Here is a 7,709-nt window from a genome sequence, read left to right on the forward strand (position 1 = left end):
AACGGGTCAGACCAAGGCGCACCGTGATATGCATACATGTTTATTTGACTATTACATTTTTTTATATTTTAGTCATTTAGCAGACGCTCTTATCCAGAGCGACTTACATGAGCAATTAGGGTTAAGTGCCTTGCTCAAGGGCACATCGACAGATTTTTCACCTAGTCGGCTCGGGGATTAGAACCAGCGACCTTTCGGTTACTGGCACAACGCTCTTACCCACTAAGCTACCTGCCGCCCTATTAAACACAACGACAAAACAAGAAACGAAACGTGACGTCCAAAGTACACAAACAACATACCTAACACAGAACAAGATCCCACAACCCACTAGTGCCAACAGGCTGCCTAAGTATGGTCCCCAATCAGAGACAACGAGCGACAGCTGCCTCTGATTGGGAACCACACCGGCCAACATAGAAATACACATACTAGAATATTCAACATAGACAATCACCACATAGAAAATACACACCCTGACTCAACAAATAAGAGTCCCCAGAGTCAGGGCGTGACAAAATCCATTATTAAAAAATCAATTATTTGATGACATGTGAATATATTTAGTATAGTTTTATCTAAAAAGGATAACTTTTTTAATGTTTCACAATTAAAAAAAATATATATTCACTGAGGAGGACGGTCCTCCCCTTCCTCCTCTGAGGAGCCTCCACTGTGCTAGGTAATGTTAGCTAGTTCGAAGCAGCGTCCACTAACAACCCCCCTGTGGAGAGAGTATCAAGACATACATGTAACCCTCCTGCCCTGCCCTTTGGCCCCATGACTTGGGGTCATGCAAGAAAAAGCCATTTTAATGGCTTGTTTAGAAGCTGGTGGAAGAAATGCTAAAAATACATCTCACTCAAAAACATTCTGAGGCAATACATTGCAATTCAAGGACATTGTGCTCTCCCAAATAAGAGTCCCCAGAGTCAGGGCGTGACACTAGATAAGACTTCAACTTTTCAATGTAATTCTGTGAGATGAAAAGGTAAACATTGCGTTTCTTCTTTCCTCTCCGTCTGATCCTCATTAGAAACGGAATCCATATTAGCATTGATATTTAGCGATAAACCTGGTAAAATATGTGAAATCCATTGAAGGCAAATTAAAGGACACAGTAAATGATCAATGCTGCAAGTGGATTCATATTGATCCTGAGCAGACCCGTCGCCAGACCTCAGTCTTAAGGGGGGCATATGAAATGCATGGGAGGGCAGGGCACAATTATTATTAGCCTACAGTACCTATATTTAATAATAAATTCCCTCAAGTGGGGGGGGGCATAAGCATTTTTGGGGTGGGCCCGGCCCCCTATGGCCCTGCCCATAGCGACGGGTGTGATCCTGAGTGCTTCATTATAAATGGAATACGATGAGACTACACATTGCCTGGACACAACTAGGGCTTCACTTCCTGGTTATGCGGCAAATTAATTCATGGGAACAGCTCCTTTTCAGTCGCACACATGGCCTAGTCGTCTCTTTTGATAATTCATTCATTTCTTTTAAAGATGTGATTGTTGCCGCTAAGGACATTTCAATTGTATTCTGCTCAATCTTCCCAGCCTTGCATTGTAATAGATGTCATGTGCCAAGACGGGGGACAGCCCAAGTAATTAGAGCTGAGGAAGGGTAATATATTGTCGGCGGTACATGTATCATGAAGCCATTAAGCCCAGGCCTCCTTGGTTAGCTTTAGGACGAGTCAGGCTTTAATATACGGCACATAAAGCCATCAACTGCAGAAAATTAGCAATGTGCAAATTGCTAAAATGAAATGGCTAACCTCTGAGCGTAATTATAGAATGACAGTTATTGACATTGGCACAGTCATTATGCAACGATTATGTGATGATTGTATGTTTATTAAAACCCAATAGCTTATTATATAGACTTTTTTTTTTTTAAACATACATTTGCTAGAAAACACTGCAAGGCAAATACTACAAACCCTGTGTATGATTTTATATATGCAATCAAATTGATAAAATGTATCTAATGAATATTAATGCTAATCATTAAAACAAATCTACAAATTAATCAAACAAATATTTGTATACCACCCTATATTCATAAATTATGACTGCTTAAGGTAAAAACCTCCAAACTCTCTAAATCTTCTAAAATGGTTACACTAACGTTAAGTAAGCCTACAGTAACGTTAAGTAAGCCTACAGTAACGTTAAGTAAGCCTACAGTAACGTTAAGTAAGCCTACAGTAATGTTAAGTAAGCCTACAGTAACGTTCACCTACAGTAACATTCTTCTCTTATCAAGAGGCTACACCCTCTCCTACATATACAGCGGGGAATCAAACTTTGAAGTCTTACCATTATCCTAAGATATGGTAAGACTTCAAAGTTGGGTTCCCCGCTGTTTCTCCACATTGGCAGTGTCCAAGGGAGACAAGACTGTGTGACCTATTTTTTATTTTTTTACTCAGACTCTGGCTTCAGGGATATTGTCTAATTAACATTTTAATTAACACAAAATATTGTTAACCCTAGGCCATTCTCAAAACCTCATCTCAGACAGACTCATTACAGCAGTGTTCGCTCCTCTCAGTTGGCCTAAAAAGTGCTGCAGTAAATATGTAATCTTCCTGGTCTATTATAACGGTAGTCCCGTGTAGCTCAGTTGGTAGAGCATGGCGCTAGCAACGCCAGGGTTGTGGGTTTGATTCCCACGGGGGAACCAGTATGAAAACATTTATGCACTCATGAACTGTAAGTCGCTCTGGAAAAGCGTGTCTGCTAAATGACAAAAAATGTAAAATAACCAGAGTCCAATTCATTGCAGCCAAAGCAATTGTGTTGTTGCTCACCAAGTATACCATATCAATACTAACTAGGTCTATTCCTGGTGGTCATTGCTTGCTGGAAGTCTGGAGACGGACCTGTACTGATCCAACAGTGCTCAGAATGACCAAACAGACTAAATTCAGATTTTACATTTTAGACATTTAGCGGACGCTCTTATCCAGAGAGTCATTTAGCAGACGCTCTTATCCAGAGCGACATACAGGAGCAATTAGGGTGAAGTGCCTTGCTGAAGGACATATTGACAGATTTTTCACCTAGTCGGCTCAGGGATTCAAACCAGCAACCTTTCGGTTAGGTAGTTGAGGTAATTGAGGTAATATGTACATGTAGGTAGGAGTAAAAATGACTAGGCAATCAGGATAGATAATAAACAGAGTAGCAGAAGCATATGTGAAGAGTGTGAAAGAGTGTCTGTGTGAGTGTGTGTGTGTGGCATCAGTATGCATGTTTGTGTTTGTGTGTGTGAGTGTATGTAGTGTGTGTGTGTGTGTGTGTGTGTGTGTGTGTTGGAGTGTCAGTGTAGTATGTGTCAGTGTGTGGGTAGAGTCCAGTGATTGTGCATAGAGCCAGTGCAAGAAAGTCAGTGCAAAAAAGGGGGGTCAATGCAAATAGTCCGGGTAGCCATTTGATTAACTGTTCAGAAGTCTTATGGTTGGGGTGGGTAGAAGCTGTTCAGGAGCCTTTTGGTCCCAGACTTGGCACTCCGGTACCGCTTGCCATGTGTTAGCAAAGAGAACAGTCTATGACTTGGGTGGCTTGAGTCTTTGACAATTTTTAGGGCCTTCCTCCGACACCGCCTGGTATAGAGGTCCAGGATGGCAGGGAGCTCGGCCCTAGTGATGTACTGGGCCGTACGCACTACCCTCTGTAGTGCCTTGCGGTCGGAGGCCGAGCAGTTGCCATACCAGGCGGTGATGCAGCCAGTCAAGATGCTCTCAGTGGTGCAGCTGTAGAACTTTTTGAGGATCTGAGGACCCATGCCAAACATTTTCAGCATCCTGAGTGGGAAGAGGCATTGTCATGCCCTCTTCACGACTGTGTTGGTGTGTTTGGACCATGATAGGTCCTTAGTGATGTGGACACCGAGTAACTTGAAGCTCTCGACCCACTCCGCTACAGCCTCGTCGATGTGAATGGGGGCGTGCTCGACCCTCTGTTTCCTGTAGACCACAATCAGCTCCTTTGTCTTGCTAAATAGTTATTTTTCCTTTTACTGACAGCTTTATCTATTGGGCAAAGCAGAGGTCAATCAATCTAGACTGCTCTCATGTATCATCAAGCATCTGAGCTGCAGGTAGATTAGAATGTGGTATGAATTATTTGGCCTTTAAATAAAGTTGATGGGAAACGAAGAGGCTAAACTGAAAGCTGTTTTGTCTGACAGCATTTTGGAGGAGAGACATGTCCCAGTAAGCAAAATGATGTTGAAAATATGTCTAAAAGAGATGTTAAAACATGTATATGAATGACAGACTAGTGACAGATCAGTGACAAAATACTGTATTGCCTACCAGATAACCAGAATACTGTATTACCTACCAGATAACCGGTATACTGTATTACCTACCAGATAACCGGTATACTGTATTACCTACCAGATAACCAGTATACTGTATTACCTACCAGATAACCAGAATACTGTATTACCTACCAGATAACCAGTATACTGTATTACCTACCAGATAACCAGTATACTGTATTACCTACCAGATAAGCAGAATACTGTATTACCTACCAGATAACCAGCTTACTGTAATACCTATCAGATAAGCAGAATACTGTATTACCTACCAGATAACCAGAATACTGTATTACCTACCAGATAACCAGCTTACTGTAATACCTATCAGATAAGCAGAATACTGTATTACCTACCAGATAACCAGAATACTGTATTACCTACCAGATAACCAGCTTACTGTAATACCTATCAGATAAGCAGAATACTGTATTACCTACCAGATAACCAGAATACTGTATTACCTACCAGATAACCAGCTTACTGTATTACCTGATCCACAAAATGCTGACAGCAATCAAGAGGACACAGAGAAAACCAGAGGTAGTCTACTTCGTCATTCTACGAAAAGAGTGCCTATATTTTTATAGAAATTGTACACCTATATTTAATTTTAAAAGCCGGTTATATTAGAATGAGAATTAAATCAATCTGATTTTTAATATGAATTAAGAATTGCTAAAGTGCCAAAATTCCAAATTTGGATTTTAACCCAATTAACCCAACATTTCTCCAAGTTTTCACCATCATTGTAAAACCCTAGTTATTTTTGTTGCTTTGACAAAGTTTTTTCTGAAGATTATTATTTATTTTATGTTAGTGATTCATTTACATCTGCCACTCATTTTAAGGTCAACCCTGATACACAAACTGTATTCTTGATTCAATATGGTGAAAGTATTCTTTTTTTTTTAATATATATTCTGGTGTTTTGTGGTGGAAAACTGAGCGGGTTGAGCATAACACATCAACCCTGTTACCCATAGATAGACAGGCAGAAAAGTATATACAATTGCTTGCATTCAATTGCCACTCCCTGTTGCACACAACAAGCTTCCATTCCTCCTGTCACAAGGGGATTTATGGCTGATTTAAGATGAAATCATCAACCCTGTTACGATCAACCTTGATACTTTATTTGGCACTTAACAGGCACTTACTACAGTGTTTTTATTTTTATTTTTTATAAAGTTGATAAAATCTTTATTACAGAATGTTAAAATTGGGTGAACTCAAACTGTTTTAGTTTTTTTTTAATCAAGTTACACTTCTCAAAAGGCACCGAATTGGTGGAATGACCCTACAGATGTAGGCTCTTAATTTGAGACAGAATGCTACAGCAGGGAAATTATCCTGCAGCAACAGGAAATTTGAATTATGATGTGGATTGTAATGAATGGACATTTTTGTAGGGTTTGATACATTTTAAGGGAAATTCAAATCTGAAATGTAAGTGTAAATTACAAACTTCAGAAGCATTTTTAAAACTGAAATACACATGTTTAAATAGGGTGATCAATTTAATATCCTACATCTGTTCTATGAGTACAGACACAGAATGCAACAGGCACCCATTCATGTGTTGTTGACACTCACTCTGAAGGGGATTGGCAGGGGCATAAGGTTATTCATAGTTATCAAGTCTGGACACTGCTACAGCAAATTGAATTACAAACTGTTTATTTTAAATGTTTTGTCATTTAGCACACACAACTATCCAGAGCAAATAGGATTAAGTACCTTGGTCAACAGCACATCAACAGGTTTTTCATCTAGTCACCTCTGGGATTTGAACTAGCAACCTTTCAATTACTGGCCCCAATGCTCTTAACCACTAAGCTACAGTGGCTTGCGAAAGTATTCACCCCCCCTTGGCATTTTTCCTATTTTGTTGCCTTACAATCTGGAATTAAAATGGATTATTGGGGGGTTTGTATGGTTTGATTAACACAACATGCCTACCACTTTGAATATGCAAAATAATTTTTTTTGGTGAAACAATCAAGAAATAAGACAAAAAAACTGAAAACTTGAGCATGCATAACTGTTCACCCCCCAAAGTCAATACTTTGTAGAGCCACCATTTACAGCAATTACAGCTGCAAGTCTCTTGTGGTATGTCTCTATAAGCTTGGCACATCTAGCCACTGGGATTTTTGCCCATTCTTCAAGGCAAAACTGCTCCAGCTCCTTCAAGTTGGATTGGTTCCGCTGGTGTACAGCAATCTTAAAGTCATACCACAGATTCTCAATTGGATTTAAATGTTTCCCCTTAAACCACTCGAGTGTTGCTTTAGCAGTATGCTTAGGGTCATTGTCCTGCTGGAAGGTGAACCTCTGTCCCAGTCTCAAGTCTCTGGAAGACTGAAACAGGTTTCCCTCAAGAATTTCCCTGCATTTAGCGCTATCCATCATTCCTTCAATTCTGACCAGTTTCCCAGTCCCTGCCAAAGAAAAACATCCCCACAGCATCTCGGGGTGATGAGAGGTGTTTGGTTTGCGCCAGACATAGCGTTTTCCTTGATGGCCAAAAAGCTCAATTTGAGTCTCATCTGACCAGAGTACCTTCTTCCATATGTTTGGGGAGTCTCCCTCATGGCTTTTGGCGAACACCAAATGTGTTTGCTTATATTTTTCTTTACATTTACATTAACATCATTTAGCAAATTTTTTTTTTTGGGGGGTTGGGGTAAGTGGGGGGTAGAAGGATTACTTTATCCTATCCCAGGTGTTCCTTAAAGAGGTGGGGTTTCAAATGTCTCCGGAAGGTGGTGAGTGACTCCGCTGTCCTGGCGTCGTGAGGGAGCTTGTTCCACCATTTGGGTGCCAGAGCAGCGAACAGTTTTGACTGGGCTGAGCGGGAACTATGCTTCCGCAGAGGTAGGGGAGCCAGCAGGCCAGAGGTGGATGAACGCAATGCCCTCGTTTGGGTGTAGGGACTGATCAGAGCCTGAAGGTACGGAGGTGCCGTTCCCCTCACAGCTCCGTAGGCAAGCACCATGGTCTTGTAGCAGATGCGAGCTTCAACTGGAAGCCAGTGGAGTGTGCGGAGGAGCGGGGTGACGAGAGAGAACTTGGGAAGGTTGAACACCAGATGGGCTGCGGCATTCTGGATGAGTTGTAGGGGTTTAATGCCACAGGCAGGGAGCCCAGCCAACAGCGCGTTGCAGTAATCCAGACGGGAGATGACAAGTGCCTGGATTAGGACCTGTGCCGCTTCCTGTGTAAGGCAGGGTCGTACTCTCCGAATGTTGTAGAGCATGAACCTACAGGATCGGGTCACCGCCTTGATGTTAGCGGAGAACGACAGGGTATTGTCCAGGGTCACGCCAAGGCTCTTCGCACTCTGGGAGGAGGACACAACAG

At 41.6% G+C, this 7,709-nt stretch overlaps 1 non-coding gene across 1 annotated transcript; it reads left to right on the forward strand.

The window, feature by feature from the left end:
* Positions 1-2,624: 2,624 nt before the first annotated feature.
* Positions 2,625-2,696, forward strand: trnaa-agc. The gene has a single exon. It is a non-coding gene; the product is annotated as a tRNA-Ala (tRNA).
* Positions 2,697-7,709: the final 5,013 nt, after the last annotated feature.

This window comes from Coregonus clupeaformis, chromosome 34 (assembly GCF_020615455.1).
Source record: "Coregonus clupeaformis isolate EN_2021a chromosome 34, ASM2061545v1, whole genome shotgun sequence".
Taxonomy (NCBI): domain Eukaryota; kingdom Metazoa; phylum Chordata; class Actinopteri; order Salmoniformes; family Salmonidae; genus Coregonus; species Coregonus clupeaformis.